Source organism: Ixodes scapularis, unplaced genomic scaffold (assembly GCF_016920785.2).
Source record: "Ixodes scapularis isolate PalLabHiFi unplaced genomic scaffold, ASM1692078v2 PGA_scaffold0__279_contigs__length_252992795, whole genome shotgun sequence".
NCBI lineage: Eukaryota > Metazoa > Arthropoda > Arachnida > Ixodida > Ixodidae > Ixodes > Ixodes scapularis.
This window is the reverse complement of record NW_024609835.1, coordinates 216,536,772-216,555,620: the sequence shown is the minus strand read 5'-3', so window position 1 is coordinate 216,555,620 and position 18,849 is coordinate 216,536,772. Positions and strand designations below refer to the sequence as shown.

The 18,849-nt window shown below is 45.0% G+C and overlaps 1 protein-coding gene across 1 annotated transcript in view; it reads left to right on the top strand.

The window, feature by feature from the left end:
• LOC8033560 (hemicentin-1) overlaps positions 1-6,699 on the top strand; it is a 211,206-nt gene extending 204,507 nt beyond the window's left edge. Inside the window, exon 14 of the mRNA XM_040500344.2 lies at positions 6,644-6,699. The gene's annotated coding sequence lies outside the window, so the exon portion shown is untranslated. The remainder of the gene's footprint in view (positions 1-6,643) is intronic.
• Positions 6,700-18,849: the final 12,150 nt, after the last annotated feature.

The following is an 18,849-nucleotide window of genomic DNA, read 5'->3' as shown; positions in this document are numbered from 1 at the left end:
TTTTATTTCACTAACTTAAAAGTTGATTAGTAGCTCTAGTTAATTACTTGGTAATTATGGTGTATTTTACAACAACTAACGTCCGCTGTCAGTGCCGGTACACCTATTGGTAGGAACTTTTAAAAGTTTTTAATAAAACATCCGGTAACCCGGTATATACAAACATTTTGGGTGCGAACTTGGTACAGGCATTTGTTTTTAATTTAATGACAAGGGCAATTCACAATATGAACTATACTGTGGGAGAATGCAGGTTTCCATATTAACGAGACATTACTCTGGTACTTCTCCGTTGCCTTGTCTTATTATCTAGTTGCAATATAGACTAGGCAATGAAGAACGGCCGAAACAGGTAAGAAAACATGTCAAAGCAATATAAAGTACTTTAAGGAAGCCCAAGCCACGTGGAAGCTTCTGGGCTGCAGCCAGTCTTGTACGCGTCACTAAAAAAAAGTAGTCGACTACAACTGCAATTATTAAAGCTTAAAAAAACAATGTAATTATATCATTGTATTGCTTGATTACTTGCGAAAAAAAACGATTGGCCTTTGCTTGAAAAAAGCAACTGCTACTCTTTAGGTACTTCAGATTTTCAAAACGAAAGATTTTAATGCCTGTTTGAAAACGGTACTGTCGTACTGTTCATTATCAGATTGGAATCGCCGAACTGTAAACTAGTTATGTTATAAAATCATTCATTTTTACAAATCACTCTCCTTTTGGACACTTGGTCGGAAAATTGCTTGGAAATGGAAAAAAAAGGCGTCATTAGGAAGGGGAGGAAAACTACAGTTTGACCCACTCTTAAAAATTCAAGTGCCAGCTTTCATAATCCGACTTTCCGTGGATTTGTTCCAGCAGTACACCCATTTAATCAAAGCGTCAATGAATGTACGGCAAGTTGTCAATAATTCAATCCCAGTGCCAATCATGTTGATTTGAGAGTTAATTAATTTAATCCGATTATATTTCTGTATAAACATTGACAACTCAAAATCTACAACCGTTTTAGGGGCATAAATTGCTTGCAAGTCACGAATGATGTTTCACAGTATATGCGCCTTGCCTGACGTGTGCACTCGCGACTTTTGAGGGATTTATTAGATCATAATACGCAAGCTCGAGACTAAATGATGGGGATATTTTATCGGTTTTTGAAATGTAAATAAAATTTTCAAGAGGCATCACAGCAAAACCGTTTTTGAAAATTATGTATTTCAATGAGCTGTATGTATTGAACGGCATTAACATTTTCATTGCAAAACAAGATGTAAACTTTTGACTGCGTGCATTCCACACTCGGATATGTGAGTTACATGTCCTCGGTATCAAGGGCAGGCACAATGTGCTTGAAATGATCCCGGTCTTAGGTCGCGCAATAAACACGTTGAATTTTCTACATTGCCCCAAACGGCGAACATTTGGAGCATCTGCCATCGGCGTTCTTTTAACATGGTAGCTTCAGGTCGGTCAGGTACGGCTGCGCTATGCAAACTGACGTAAGCTTTCCACATGACTTGAACTTGAAAAACACCTCTTAGTTGGGGTGAAAGACGGACTGTGGGCGGAAAATGCTTCAAAGTGTGTCCCTAAACCAAGGTGGTCTTTGCGGCTCGTCGCTGGGCAGGAGCCAACGTTTTTAGATTACCTCAGTTATGAAACTCCCGGGAGGGGGGTACCCCCCCGCCTCCCTCACTCACTTCAATCCACCAGCCGTCGTTCGGAGCGCCATTTATATTTTCGTTTCATAACTATGCGTTCCAAAAAGCCTAGCTGAAGCGCCAAATTGTGACCACAACGCCGCCATTTATCCTGCAGCGCTCACTCGAAGAATTGCACGTAACATCTATTTTGGCTTCAATCGGCCATTTCGGAGCCGAAAGAGATAAGTGGAAAGGGTTACTGGGATGCCACCCCCGCCTCCCCAGCGGACGCGCCGCGAATTTACCCCGAATTCAGGATGAGCCTAGGTCGGGACGCGCTACCTGAAATCACCGCTGAGGCATCGTTGTATGAAAACAATATTAATTTTACCGCAAAACCTTGCAAACTAAAGATTTTAGAAAACATCACGCGCCCCCCATTTTGTACTAAACTCCAATAAAAGTTATTACAAAAGAAGTTTTTTTTCCCCGTTAGTTTTTACGTTTCTAGTAACGTTGAAACGTACGTATCCTGATTCAGTTACCAAAGCAGCCGTCTGGCGGCGCGTCGAGCGACGCTGGTGGAGTCGTGGTAAGTGAGGGGGGGGGGGGGGGGGGTACTGTTCGTGCATGCGGCCTCTGTGAACAGTTCCGTAACTGCGCTAATCTAATAACGTTGGCAGGAGCATTATCAAATACAATGACCCGATCCTGGTCAGGAGCTATGGCCATATTCCCTCTCAAAACTTCATACACGAAATCATTGAAAACCAACCGGGACACTTTTTTTACGTTTCTCTGCAAGAGGATTGCGTCAGCAGACATGCATGCGGGTATGTTGATATTGGGCCCTCTCGTACCTTAGTTCTCACAACGGCGTCCTTCTCATGTTTGGACCTCCAAAACCTCCGACTACACCAAGTATTAAAGTTTGTCTCGTGAACATAATATCGAAGTTGAAGCGAGGCATCTCCCTGCAGCCACGAAGTGTATTCATTTCTTGCACTTTTACGTCGTCGCGATTTCGGTCAATGGGCTACAGGAAAAGGTAATTTGTTGTGTAACCGTGTCTTACCAAAAGTGTGTCAAAAGTACATAGGCTGATTTTGATAACTGGTTCAGTTGCTCGGAGCTCTTGTTTTAGTTGCTTAAATGTGTAGATTGGGTTGCTCATTCAGCATGGCTGCCAGATCCAGTACGTCATCGGTGTCGAATATATTATTTGAGCTTCCTCTGTGGTTCGGTTCAGATCTGCTAGACTTCGCAATGAACCGAGCAGTTTTCTCGTTTATTCCTAATGTTTCAGAATATTGCTTGATGTTACCGCCTCGTCGCCAGCACTCAAACAGCCGCGCCCGATATCGACCAAATACATTTTTGTGTGATTGCTTAGGTAGGTTTGGATCCTTCCGAGGCCGACCTCAACGCATTGCGTTAGACAAACTCATTGCCAAGAGCGTTCACAAATGCGAATGACTTGCGTGCAAATCGCCTAACCGTTGCAACAGTTTTTATCGGCCTTGAAAAGTTTAGAAACGGTCGCCTCCGCAACCAAGCAGGAGATGTCATGTCATCGTCTACAACCGCGGCAAGGCGCAAGCATACCACGGAGTGTTTCCATACCACGCAAGAAGCGCTGTCCGATGTTTTCATCCTCGGACGTCGTCTGGTATTCCATGGCGACTGTCTGCGAAAACTTCGCGCTATATTATAGCCGGACCGTTGTTTCATCACCGGGCTTCGTGCGCTACTTTAAATCGTCTACAAACAATTCGCTCTATGATTGCGGCGTGCCATGGTTGCAGACGGCGGCCATTCTCAACTCTTCAAGGCATATAAAAAACAATTGGTGCGATTCGCTGGTTTTCACGCAAGTCATTCGCATTTGTGAACGCTCTTGGCAATGAGTTTGTCCAACGCAATGCGTTGAGGTCGGCCTCGGAAGGATTTAAACCTACCTAAGCAATCACACAAAAATGTATCCGATCGATATTGGGCGCGGCTGTTTGAGTGCTGGCGACGAGGCGGTAACATCAAGCAATATTCTGAAACATTAGGAATAAACGAGAAAACTGCTCGGTTCATTGCGAAGTCTGGCAGATCTGAACCGAACCACAGAGGGAGCTCAAAGAATATATTCGACACCGATGACGTACTGGATCTGTCAGCTATGCTGAATGAGCAACCCAATCTACACATTTAAGCAACTAAAACAAGAGCTTGAAGAAACTGAATTAGGTGTTAAAATCAGCCTATCTGGTATTTACAGACATATGGTGCACAGGATACAAAACAAAGTAACTTTCTTTACGGCCCGTTGACCAAAATCGCGATGACGTAAAATGTGCAAGAAGAGAATGCGCTTCATGGCTGCAGGGGGACGGACCGCTTCAACTTCGATATTACGTTGACGAGACAAACTTTAATGGTTGGTGTAGTCGGAGGTTTGGTAGGTCAAAACATTGGAAGTACGCTTGCGTTAGAACACAGGTACCGGAGCGCCCAATACCAACATCCTCTCATGCATGTCTGCTGTTGAGACCCTCTTGTGGAGAAGTGTAAAAAACGTGTCTTGGTTGGCTTTAAACGAGTTTCTGAAGGAAATCTTCGAGGGAAATCATGGCAACGGTTCCTGGGAACGATGCGGTCATCATATTTTAGAATGGTCCCGTACACCGACGAGCCACAGACCCCGCCTTGCCCAGAGGCCTTCTTTGCCGTACTTTGCGCCATACAGTCCGCTCTTCAAATTTAATATATGCTTTCCGAGTTCAAATCCGGCGTAAAAACTTACCTCGGTGAGCATGGCGCAGCCGTCCTTACGCCGCTAGAAGCTTCACCTTTAAAGGAACACCGATGGCAGATGCTGCAAATGCCGACGCAAGAAGCAATGCTGAAAATTCAACGTGTTGATTGCGCAGCTTAGGACCGCAATCATTTCAAGCACGTGCGTTGTTTTGTCTCTCACACCGAGGATATGAAACTCACATATTTGAGTTCGGAATAAACGCAGTCGGAAATCAGTATCTTGATTGGCAATTAAAAGTTCATGCAATTGAATGCAAACACCTAATAAAAATATAATTTTTTTCCAACACGTTTTACCGTCGAGCTTCTTGAAAACTTTCTTTACTACACTGAAACCGACACAACACCCGCTCACTCAATCTCGAGCTTTTTTATTATGGCGTAAGAAATTCCTCAAAATTCTCAAGAGAACTAGTCACGCAACGCTCATGTACAGTGAAAAGTCGTTCCCGTCTCGCAAGCAACTTAGACCTTTAAAACGGTTGTAACAAATGACTTAGTAGTCACAGTTAATTCGTATATATATATAAAAAAATAGTTCGTCTCGAATTAAAATGAATGGCACTGGGTTAAAACTGTTGAGAAATTGGGTTTAATTGATGGACACTTGCATTTAATTGGTGCACAGCTAGATTAAGTTTAGTTGCACCAGGTACACTCGGACAGAAAAGCTGGCACATGGATTATTTTGAACGGGAAAGCCTCTAGTAGCGGTTACAAATAATCACAGTACCTTCCTAATATATTCAAATTATGCTTGTGATTACTTCCCAATAAATATGCTCGAATGATTACCTAAATGACCCAAAAAATAAATGATTACAAAGAGTTTACTTACCTTACCAAAAAATCCGGTATAACTTTTCACTATCCGGATTATGGCACCGGAAAATTTCTTTCTGGAAACCCGAAATCCAGATTGCAGGCTAAAAAACAATATCTGTAAACCTAAATTCCAGAAAGAGTCCAGATAAAATCAAGATAGATTACCGGTTCCATAATGCGGATAGCGAAAAGTTATACCGGATTTTTCTGTAGGGTAGCCGTCATAATTACCGCACAAGTCGGGATATAGCTGACGTTTCGTGAAGACATCGCATGTTAAATAGTTTAGCGTCGAGAAGTTAAACATATCAAAAAAGTGCCGCCTCCCACTTTAACACTCGCAGCATGTTTTTTTCACGTTCTGTATAAAATTATAGATTATGACTTGCTATTCTGTTTGTCACAAAAAAAGTGAAGTCAACCTGTGGTATATTACGCCGCTTCAAGTAGTGCTTACATGCTTCGGCTGCAAGACATAAATAAACCCTATGTCCTTTTTAACATTTTCGCTTTCATAGAAAATAATGCTGACAAATATTTTAAGTTACTAACTAAAACTAAAATTCAAAGCGTTAATTAGCAAATGAGAAATGCTTCCTTGATTGCCAAATACATTGTTAATACTGCGCATAAGGTGAACATGTCAGTTATAAATATAGGTCGCATTAAGCGGGTTATTAATTGGGTTTCATAAATATGTATAGGGAGGGCTGACTGTTAAAACATTTTAGCAGCGTTTATCTAGCCAGCTTCGGATATATGATTTGAACGTAAATGCAACAGTACGAATGTGACGCCCTGGTATTTACGTTTGAAACTTCATAGCAAAACTTGGGGCTTATTATGTTTTAATATATTACAACAGCGAAACCCCCAGGCAGGGTCACCGACTTAAACGAGAAGTCAGCCAAAAAATAACAAAAATAAAAAAATACTCAAGTACGGCTCTCTTGCTGAACAGAGCTTTACTCCGCATGCTTGCAAACATGGGTGTTGCACCGAAATGCTCATGTTATTGGTTGCAGAAATAGAGACGCGCGAGCCCACAAACCCACTATAAAGCGCAATGTCGTAAACAAACCTTGTTTATCCCAAACACAGGCGCGCAGGGAGGCATAAATAAGTACACAGCGCGGTCCCTGGGCAGTGACGTTTCCCAGGTGGCATATCCGGAAACCCCACGGCCTTTCTCTTTTTAGTTCGGGTACGGCTGTAACGACGGTCCTAATGGGCCCTTTCTGCTCTTTCACTCTCTCTGTGCATCCTGAGCAGTTTGCGTCGGTTCTCTATTCGCCCGTAAGAACACTCGCTGTTTGGAGTGCGCTTTCCGCCGCACTAAACCGCATGTTCTTATCTCTTTTACGCAGCGGACTCTAACCTTCCAAAAGCCGGCTCTTCGCAAGCACCGCAGCTTATTTCTTTCCGCTCTGCGGTGGCACAACCAGAAAAAAGGAATATGGGACGAAGAGGAAAGCATACGTGGTCGAGTTGTGCAATCAGTGGCACGCATCGGCAAACTCCCAAGTCTGCGCCCCGACCACGCAGCCGCGGCTCCCGGCACACTACGGGAGAGCGTCACCTGTGGTCGACAGGGGATAATGGATGGCGGTGCTGCGGGTCAGCGCTCAAACAGTTTGCAAAAACGTGCTGACCTTCCGATGACGGTGTGTTTGATCTACGTTGGACTCAGCTCGCCCAAAGTGGAACCAACCGTCCCTCACGGAACAGTGCAACCACTCAGCAAGTCGGGCGGCGCTACCTATGGAAAGATGTCCCCCGCCTACGAGATTTTCGACACTGTTTTAGAAAACAGTCCTCATCGGGTGCAGTTCTGTCGTTTATAGACGTGCAGTGCGGTTGCTCCAAGGCTTCGTGTCACCCTGTCATCGTCTCAAGAAGGAAAAGGAAATACGTAATACAACTTTTGTGAAACCAGTGGTGTGTGTGGTCATGGACGAATAGGAGACATTCGCTGCGGACGTCTCGATGATCGCGAAATTATACGTAAGCATACGTCCGAAATGAAGCCGTTACATGTAAATACGCTTTCAGGGGTTAGCGACTGGTGGTACTTTCATCGCTGCTCGAGACTCATGTCTCGTTGTATGTTACTGTACAGGAGCGCGCGCTCTTTAGAAAACGGAACTCGTCCAGAAACTGTTTCTTTGTGTGCTAAGTTAAATTTTTCTTTGATCGTGACATTTTTTTTATTTTCATTTAGATCTTAAAAAAAGCCTCAAAGTGAATGGTAAGTTTGACTGTTTGTGTGAGCCCCAAGAGTTCTCCCCTAAGTGCTGCTAAGCTTGAGAACGATTTGGTCTGGGCGGGAAGGTACATCCGAAAACAGGGGAAGTAATAAATTTGACGTTTGTTGTATCGATTGTTTTTACTTACAATAAAAACATTTGCAATATACTTGTACGTTTTTGATTTCATGCTTCCTTGCGAACATCGCTTTGGTGCAAAATGCTCTTCTGCAGTTTCGTGGGGGGTACGTGTGCACGCTACGAAGCACGTAAACAGTCAGTTACTGCAACTGCAAACGAGCTCAGTGCATGCCAATGACTAAGATATGAGTAAATATAAAATTTATGTTTCTGATGTAAGCTAACTCATGCCGTTTCACATGCTCACGTCAAGCTTCGCAAGCATAATTGTTATGAGCAAATGTTTTTTTTTTTTTTCAATAGAATGTTTTTTGTTTTTTGTTTTTGTACGGAGTAAGTTTGCAGTGAGTGGGCCTCACTAAGTAGTAAACGTAGACGTAGTAGCAGGTAGTCGTAATTACAACATTGAACAATTAGTTTAAATTGTGCAAGCTCGTGGTTTTATTGATAGCTCTACGTGTGCTGCTGTATAAAAAAAAAAAAAAAAACTCTTACATAGACGTTTCTTTGACATCCGTGAATTGTATAGTGCTGTAAGGATATTCTGAGAATAACGTGGTGTACTAAATATAAAGCCAGTTAGTCGAAAGAGTTTACACGAATACAATGCTCAAAATATCTTTCATACTCTTCCTTCAATAATGTACTTCCAAGTAGTCATCTTTGAAGGGCGTGAGAGATTGAGTTCTTTTACAGTTTTCAAGAACCCCTGACATCCAGTATGCTACGGATGAGCACTGGTAAATACTTCTGTAACGTTAAAAAAAGCTAAGTTTGAGACGTTACTTAACGACAGTTTTCCATCGTTTAAAGCATCGAGTGTACATTACGTAGTGTTTTTATAGCAGAAGAGGACTCTGCATTTCAACGGTAAGTCTGCCTTCAAAGCCATCCGCACAAGGCCCCAGCAACAAGGAGGTTATGCAGCCTAGTCTAGTATAGTATGTACTTCAGAGCTCCGCGAGAACCTTGCGAAGCCTCCAGAGAAGAGAACTGAAGAATATAGAGCCATAAGCAGATTTCAATATTGATGTCTACATTGTCTACAGCTTGTAGTTGAACTTTTCTAAAAGGCTGAAATATTTAATCTGGCGACTTCTAAAAATTACTAGATGCGAGGGAGCGCATTTGTGCTTCTTTCGCACTGTTAATTGATAAATTTCGTTTAAAATTAAATAGTTGCTTGAATATGTTTGCAAGACAAGCGTTTACACTCACGGTTGCATGCAAAAACCTTTCATTCAGTATGTTCATTAAAAACCTAGCGCGAAACATGACATAAAGGTGATCGTTGTAATAATCTTCAGCGCATTTAGCAGTGTAATTAAAGTATTTATCAACTGGTGGATTTCATGTTTATAACAAGTGTTTAGGTTACGTAGAAAATAAACACGCATATGTGTTTGCCCAAAGTTATTTATGCTATTTTTTTTTAAACAAATCCGTAAAATAATTTTAGTAAATAGTACAAAAAAACTACATTAACGGACTAGATAAAAATAATTGATTTGGGTTGTGTGGACAATTTAGCAATAAGTCTTGTGAACCAAGGGTCTGAGGTCGTAACGTGGCGGTGCTCTGTCAACCCCCTTTTATAAGTTAGCTGTTATGGTAATATGCGCATTTACGTCTGCGTCTGATCCAGCATGTATAAGTCTGATACAAGCTAAATTACCCTAACGGCGTTTGGCACATCTTATAGCAGTGTATCATATAACCTGCACAAAAAATAAATAAGGTGGTGTTTTGTCTTAACTACTATTACGCCAATTTTTACTAATTGTTTTAAACACATATTAGACTGGCCAATATATAATCTGTTTAGCATCCTAAATTAAAAACAACCATATTGCCTGGGCCCTAATATTTTTGGTCTCAGCCAGATATTTGCAATTATCATTCCATTTTCATAAATGTCAAGATGACGGAATTTATTCTTACTGGTGACCTATGAATGGGTACTTGGTATACACAATTGAAGTGCTCATCAGTCGAACGATTTTGCTTAAATACGCATTCATACAGTACGTTCAATTACGTTAACGGAGTCGCGAATTCGAGTCACTAGCACATCCTTGCTTTGTATTAATCATGACTACTAGTTTATGGTGTAGGTTTGCACGCCACATGTGAAGCACGGACGTCCCTTTGACTTGTGGTTGCACCTTGTCACATCATATTCAGTCGTAATAAAACGCGGCTGCCTGAATGGACATGTAGAATTAAGCTCCTTCTGTGTTGCAAAGGTCCATCCCACATCTTTTGTAATACGGCAGTGCGTATAAAAAAGCCAGGGAGAGTGCTCTTGACGGTGTCAGTCACTGGGATACAACGGGCAACATTCAAACTCTGTGAAGGGCGCACGCCGATAAATTGGCCAAGCAAGCACAGTGAAAGGTCGATATGCATGGAAACCAAATGGCCGAAATCAATATAAAAGGCCAATGAAGCAGATTTTGATTTTCAGGTTTCCATTAAATATTATTATGCGGCATTGTCCTAGAGTTGCTAGAACAAAGTTGAGCTTTGCAGCTTTCAATACAATGCTACATCCCCCATTTTGAACACCACCTATGACGACAACAACAAAACATGCTAAATGTTAGATGTTTACGCTGCGTGAACTTTTTCTTAAAAAGCGTGGCGACACCGTTACACCATGTACATATTAAAAGTATACATTTCTCTACAACGGCTGACCAAGGTTTTTAACGTGACTCACGCAGTGGCTTTGGACGACCGCATGCCGGCACAATGATTATCTACTTAGTGCAAACTCATGTTACACGAGCCGAGAGCCGTGGTGCGTTACTTCACTCAGTGACCGATTAGACAGACGTGGCTGCATGGCATCCTCTACGACACTGGCATTGGCTTATGGTCATTGAGCTCATCAAACATTTTATTGATGCTAACGACTGTACCCTATATAATGGGTGGTAGCTCGTGCCATCTTGAATAGAAACCGAAAAAAGTATGATTCCTGCCCTAACCCTTTTAATCCCATCAGCTTCCCCTCTGCAAATTCGTAACTATAATAAGGCGGTGTAGAATATCACAGGATGACCTTTAGTGGATGGGGCAAACAAACTAAAAACATCACCCCCCGTCTCGTCGAAACGACAGTTCTCTCAGCCTATATTTGAAGCATATTTATTTATCTTGGGAAGCAAAACATAGTAAATATAAACGAATACAAACCCACACATATACACACCGATGCAAAAGTAATAAAGATGCAATAAGAAAAAAATAAAGAATTTGCTTAAAACGTTTGTTGTAGCCTACTGGGGCGAGCTGCTTTAAATTCTTGAGCTTTAGCTAAGACAATGCTACGAGAATTTAGATGCATCCCGAACTTCGTCACTCAAATCATCCAACGCAGTCGCAGATAGTATGGTGCATTGCGATTTCGTTCGGGCCGCTTGGTCGGATGACGGCGTTGCGAGTACCATGTTCTGCTTCTCCCATTTGCTGTCCGCCTGACAGTCGTTGCTCCGAGATTGAAATTCGTAGACTGTTAGCAAGTCCCGTATATTTGGCGAATATTTGGGGTGAAAAACACGCTATTTACACAAATTACCATAACTTTACACGATGAGTAACGGATAATTCGTTCAGAAATCATGCGAGGTGGTAAAAAACGTGTTTTGGTTCGGTCATACACACATAACCGTGTAGCCGACCTCGATAACACGCATCGCCCTCGGCGACGACCGCGGCATTGCCGGCTATCGAAGCACCGGAATGCCCGGGGACACACTTAGAAAGGACCGCCGAGACAAATGTCGCGGAAAGAAACATGTTTCGAAAACAGATATGCACCAAAAACAATTGCGCCTTGTCGCAGGACGTTGGCGAAACCCGCGCTTACCGTGCTCGCCGCCATCTTTTGGTCGATGGCAATGCGGCTTCCCTCATGTCTCCCATGTTTGTATTTAGTTCAGGGGTCCTGATAACAGTTTTTTAGACACCACAAATAAAGTCATGGGTCTAATTATTCGTTCCAAACAGTTAAAATGGATATAAAAAGCGTGTCCTCGCTGTGAACACGTGACATTGCAGTTGGTTTCGTTTTTGCTTCAACCTTCAACTGCAAGCGATCTGGCCACGGCGCAAGCGCAACGCCGATGTACGCTGGAAGCAAGCGCCGGTTGGCTTTCGTTGTTTTTGTTTGCCCGGAGAAAATCCGGTAAGTACGCATGGCGCCGCTACTGTTTCGGTTTGACGGGACGCGAGAAGCTTCGCATAGAGCTTCGGAGTTTGCGAGCACATAGTGAAGACATGACCGGAGAAGTGCCCCTGTGATGTTCCTGGAAGACGGAAAGTAGCATTCGTAATCGTCGTGTGTGCTTTGAAAGCGAAGGGAGTCACAGGGTCCACGAGTTCGCAACCACAAGCCAAGGTTCACGACAGCGCGGCGTTGACTTCGGCGATCTCGTTCTGTTTGGTGCAACCCGGCGATGCGAAAAAGAGCTGAAACATTCGTCGTGTGTGGTGCGGTGCTTTGCATTCCGGGTCTGTTTGAACCACGCTTTTAACACGGAGCGCAAATTGTTTGTTGCGTGGTGGAGGTTCAACGGGTACAGTCCCGCCGTCGTCAGCTGATCCGGTCCAGCTGGTCCGGGAGGACGCAGCGAGCGTTTTTAAAAGTAAATCTTCCTTCCTTCCGTTTAAAACTGTGGAAGTATCCCGACACATACCGTGAGTAAGAAGCAGCGGGCGTTTTCAACAAAATTACGTTGTTTTAATTGAATAATGGACTCCGGATTGTTGTCTTAAATCTGCCGTTTTTTATGCTTCGTGTTGGACTGTGTTTGCACAGCGACGCACACCGCTGGATTAGATGATTCGGTCCTGCAAAGAGTTTGTTGCGCCTATAATACGGCGTGAATAAATTAGGGCAAGGTTTCCTACCTGCCCACAGATGCATGTACTGAGACCATTTTTTATGTTGTGAACGTAGTGCTCTTTCTTTATTTTGGAAGACGCGTTGGTGCATTTATTATGGTACAATCACTAAAGAGTTGAGAAATTGGAGAGCGAGCAAGCTTTCCCAACTTTGTCTCTTTCTCTCTAGCACTGCCCTGTTTCAGTTTCAGTAGGCATATCTACTAGCAGGTACAAACTGCTCTAAAGCAGGTAAAAAACGGGAAGCTTAGGACGGTGGATGCGGACTCCGTGTTTCGCGCTTTTCGCAAGATGACAGGGTAAATGATTTTGTGAGATATGCGGAATATGCAAGCGATTTTGTTATGCCCGTCGTTTGCGTCTCTCCAGCAAAACGAATAAGATGATCTACTACAAAGGCGCAATCACAAGACAAGAATTAAGATAGCAGTCGTTTGCTTCGGTGATCCGTGTAGCTGTATTTTACCCTGCTCAATGCAACACCGTGTCATGACGAAGAGCTGGAACGGTCACGGTTTGTGCTGGCCTCCCGGTTGACAGAAACCCGCGTTGCCCGCATCGGCACCGAGTGCGCTTGGGCTGTTGATGCTCAAGCCTTTCATCCGCGGCTTGTCGCCAGCTCATCCTGCTGCTCAACGGTGAGGAAGCGGCGAGAGTAACCTCGGAAGTAAATGTAAATCCTCGTTCATTCAGTTATCCGGTGTCAAATTGTGGAAGATGTCCAACGTGTACTGAGGGCGGGAATTACGAGCGTTTTGCCTTGCTTTTATAACCGAAACCAGACCAACGAGATAACTGCCTTGCGTACTCTAAAATGACGGAAGCAATAAGTATCAACAGGTCGAGTACGTCACCGGGGATGTAGGCGAGACGGTGCACACTGTTTAAACGCTTGCAGTATCCACAAGTGGTACCAGGAAAGCGACGTCAACAGAGAAGAAGCTCGCGATTCAGCATAATGCACTGCTACGGGCCCGTGTATCTTCAAAGTTCGGGGTGGTAGCAGTATAAAAAAAAGACGCATCAGCGCCCCACACCACCGTTCACGAATAACACCGGTCACAAACTCCCAAGCCCCACCACTCTTCTCGACACCGACACGACATACGACAACAAACTGCATCAAAACGCCCCAAAAGTGAAGGCGTCTGCTTCCGTACTGCAACTGCTGCAACTAGCGGAAGTGAAGTGTTGGGCGGATGTCCGGATGTCCTTCACAAAAATATATAAAAAATGCTTTGCGCAAGGATCATTTTCATTTATTATTGTATACGTAATGACAAAATCCCAATAATTTGTTTTCCTATCTGATTCAAGCTAGTCGGACTGCTCATAACACTGGTCAAGCAAGAAAATAACAAAAATTTGAACTTTTTCATGACCGGTTTAAGATTTATTGTTAACATATCGTTCTTTATTGCAACGGACTAACATTATAGATTTTGCCTCCATACTTTTTAAATGCAAACAGTTCTAACACACGGCTGTCCATTGCGCCGTGTTTTGTGTATTCTTCTATAAATCTGTAATGGTCAGCGACCAAAGAGCACACCCCCACATGTCAAGCTTTTATGCGCCGCGGGGCGAAATGGATATCGAGTAGGAAGTGTCGGGTGTAGTGTCGTTGTTGTGTTTGTGTACATGTCGGTGCTGTGTAGCACGAGGTACTGGTGTTGCCTGCGTTGTATGTTGGGTTGCTGTGTAGTCGTGGTCGTTCGCAGTGTTAAAAGACCCCTCTTTTTTTCAAAAACAGGCTGCTAGAAATCTCGATAGGTGGCGCAAGTTACCGCCCGATTCTAAATAGTTTGCTCAAGTTATTTATCCATGTAAGTTCAGCATTCGGTTCTCTTTTTTTTTTTTTTGTCTAGCGGCTTGTTGAAGCTACCGACGTCACCGACCGCCGACAACGCACGTACGTACCTTTGCAAGTAGCTACGTCCGCCGCTTGGAGACTTTACTGTGTATAAAAGACATCGAACGAGAACTAACGCGCCCTGTGTGCTTTCAATTCGGCTGAAAGGCGCGCCGCTCGCTGGGCTCGTCTCTCGCCTGTTCTCGGCCGCTGGCCGCCATGTTTCATAAGGAACACGCTCGAAACGGTTCTGCGGAAGGCAGACACGGTGTAGCGTGTTAAGTTTACACAGCACCTCATGTGTAGACGAAAAACACAGATGGCCTCGTGTAAAACGAACACGTTTTGACGTGTCCGCTATGGGACAACGGTTTACACGTCTGGGCGTGTTATTTTTGCTAACAGTGTAGGAGGTTTTTAGGAGATGCTGTCAGTGTTTTCAATGTGACCTGTATGTCGTAGGTACTTTGTACGAACGAAGGGCTACATATCTAACAATTTTCCGTAGTGCTTGATGATCATAATGATTTTACCGTTTTTCAGCTCCTGTAGATGATTTTTTTTCCCTGAAGGTCTGACTGAGCGAGTGAACTCCAGGTGATGGAACTACCCCGATGTTGGAAAGTCGTCCCGGAGCCGTCTTCCCATCAGCAGTTCAAAAGAGGCAGAGCCGCCCTCTAACGTTTCAGTTCAGGATTTTCACATGCCCACCCGTCCGCGTGCATCTTTTCCTAAGGGGCATTTCCCAGCCTGAATTCCTGTCTCAGCAAGGATGCTGTATCCCGGGAGTATTGGGCTAGTAAAGACGTGGATAGCGTCGCATATAGATGCAAGTTTTCTGAATTCTCCTAATCCAAACTGGGGTACCTATTGTAGGAGCCCGCAACAATGGCCGCAGCACGGAGCTCGGGTCACGAGCTCCGTGACGCGGGTCACGCGCAAATTAAAAACGTGCGGGCAGTCGGAGCCCGACCACCAATCGATTCGGTCGTGTTCTTTTCCCCATAAATGGTGACCAGGAATCTGAAGGCTCCCCGTCGCCTTCTCTAGCAGCCTCAACCAACATGGATCAAGGCAACGCTCACACTGGCGACGGCGCGCCACTTCAGTCCTCTGACGCCAACCTCGCAACTGTCAACTTGCGCCTTCCCCCTTTTTGGCCGAAGAACCCGAGAGTTTGGTTCACCCAAGTCGAGGCGCAGTTTCATCTTCGGCGCATCACTACCCAGCTCTCACGATTCTACCACGTCGTTGCCTCTCTGCCGCCAAACGTGGCCGACGAAATCGACGACGTGCTGACGGAGCCACCGCGTGAGGACGCATACGATCACTTAAAAAGCATTCTGCTCGAACGAACGACGGCATCGGAGCGGTCATGAATCCAGCAGCTGCTGACAGCCCAGGAGCTGGGAGATCGCCGCCCATCACAACTTCTCCTCCAATTGCGACAGTTGCTGGGTCCCCAAGCCACCGATTCCCAAGACCGTATACTGCGGGAGCTATTTCTTCAAAAACTTCCGCAAGGAATGCGCATGGTTCTTGCAGCTGCTGACGACATGCCGCTAGATCGCCTTGCCATGCTGGCGGATCGGACTGCTGAATATTCAGCCCCTTCTATTGCTGCTGTAACATCTCACGAGCCTCACGAGCCCCAGCCCTGGCAAGCAACAGTCGCCGAGATCAAGGCAAGCATAGCAGAGCTTTCCTGCGCTGTTGCCGCCATGAAAGCGTCAGACGAAAGACCTTGACAATCCAGGCGCGGCTCCCCTCACGCCCGTTTATCCTCGCGACGAGCCTCGCGGTCAAGCAGCAGAGCCCTGTGCTGGTACCACCGGCGTTACGCGGAACGGGGCACACACTGCCATCAACCATGCTCCTGGTCGGAAAACACCGAGGCCCGGCACTAGCAGCGGCGAGTGACGATGGCCAACACACAAGCCGCCTTTTCTACGTTGTTGATCAAATCTCTGGTCACCGCTTCTTAGTGGACACCGGGGCCGAGGTGAGCGTCTTGCCGGCCTCACGACTTGACCGTCAGCAAGTGCAACATACCGCGCCCCTACGAGCCGTCAACAGCTCGGCAATTGCCACTTTTGGCCAGAGATCCCTAACCATCCACATAGAACTAAGGCGATTTTCCGGTGGGTCTTCGTTGTCGCGGATCTCCGTCAAGCCATACTGGGAGCGGACTTCCTGGCATACTTTGGCCTTGCCGTCAACATCCGTGTCAGAAGCCACACCGATGCCACCACATCTTTGACCATCCAGGGTATCCTGCCATCATTTAACGCTTCCCCGATGCGTCCCCTGGCGACGACGTCGAGGTACGAAGCCCTCCTCACAGAATACCCTGCCATAACCCGGCCCTGCAATACGGAGGTACCAACCAAGCACTGTGTGACACATCACATCATCACCAGTGGCCCGCCCATCTCCGCGCGTCCTCGCCGCCTATTTGGCGAGCGACTAAACATCGCGCGTCGAGAGTTCGAACATATGCTGGAGCTCGGATTCGTCCGCCCGTCTTCCAGCAACTGGGCGTCGCCACTACATATGGTCCCGAAAAAGGACCCGAATGACTGGAGACCATGCGGAGATTATCGAGCCCTGAATGCACGCACGGTACCTGATCGGTACCCTTTGCCGAACATTCAAAATTTCTCCGCTGGGCTTGCTGGTACCAACATCTACAGCAAGGTAGACCTGATAAAGGCCTACCACCAGATTCCCGTAGAGCCAGCGGACGTGGCCAAGACTGCCATCACTACTCCGTTCGGACTTTTCGAATACGTAAGGATGCCCTTTGGCCTGCGAAACTCCGCGCAGACGTTCCAACGCCTTATCAACGAAGTCACCAGAGGACTTCACTTCATTTTCGCGTACGTTGACGATATCCTCGTGGCCAGCACCTCTGCGGAAGAACACGAGCAACACCTGCGACTGTCGTTCGATCGGCTGCAGGAGTACGGTCTCGTCATCAACGCGGAGAAGTGCGTTTTCGGCGTTGATGCGCTGGACTTTCTGGGCCGTCGCGTTACGTCAAGGGGCATCTTACCACTCGCAGACAAAGTCCGGGCAATCCGCGAGTTTCCCCACATCACTTCGCAAGCTTCGCGAGTTTCTGGGCTTGATCAATTTCCATCGAAGATTCATTCCGCACTGTGCTGAAATGATTCAGCCCATGACGGATCTTCTTAGAACCAAGAAAGGGCCATCATCAGCAGTTCCATAAAACGCAGAAGCTGCGTCTGCTTTTTCCAGCGTTAAAGAAGCCTTGGCCAATGCAGCCCTGCTTTTCTATCCGCAACCTGGAGCCCCGACCCGTCTCATGACTGACGCCTCCAGCACTGCTGCCGGCGCTGTCCTGCAACAGATGCTTGACGGCCAGTGGCGAACACTTGTATTTTTTTCCCAGAAACTGAAGCCCGCCGAAACACGTTACAGCACGTTCGGACGTGAACTTCTTGCAGTGTACCTGGCTGTCAAACATTTCAGGTATATCCTTGAGGGTCACGAGTTTCACATCCTGACGGACCATAAGCCTCTAACGCAGGGTGTCGAACCGAAATTTTTATCGGTTCGGTTCCGGTTCGGGCTCACGGCTTTCGGTTCGGTTCCGGTTCAGTTCCGGGGAGCCAAAAATAACGGTTCAGACCGGTTCGAACCGGTTCGAACCGGTTCGAACCGGTTTCAACCGCTAAATTGAGAATATATTTTCCGCGTTCTTTTGGCAATATACGCTATTCCCGTTGTGAAACGATTAACTATATAGTTTCTTCGATCGTCCGTGCAATTTACTTTTGTTCTTAGGTACCAAAAATTTTAAATTCAGTTATTTAATTTTGACGCAAGAGTAGAAGAAAATCTACATTAACATACATAACGCCGTGTTCATACGACTCAATATCTATTTGTTTACGAGTAAAATATATTTTGCCTGAATCAAAATGTTTAAGTACAAGAGTAAAGAGTTGAGCTTGTTAGTACGTACCTGTAAATAGATCAGCTTCTAATTTAGAACTATACTGTATTTTCTTGTCCTTTCTTCGTGTTAAAGTAAAATTCTAAAGTTCAAGCTGATATATTTACACGGTATAAAATATTGTCGCGAAGTGTGGTAGGTCGTCTAAAATACCCGTGATTGGTACAACTTTGTTTGTGAGTATTAAAAGTGAAATCGTATCATTGAACTAAAGAATTAATTACATCACATAAAATATGAAATGAGCATGCACCTCGTGGCCATATATCATAAAACAGGTTTACGAAATACACTTCACAATATATATATATATATATATATATATATATATATATATATATATATATATATATATATATATATATATGATGACGACCCAACTGAGCTAAAAGCAATGAAATTTTCGAAATGTAACAAAGTTTTAGGATAACTCCTTTCAGT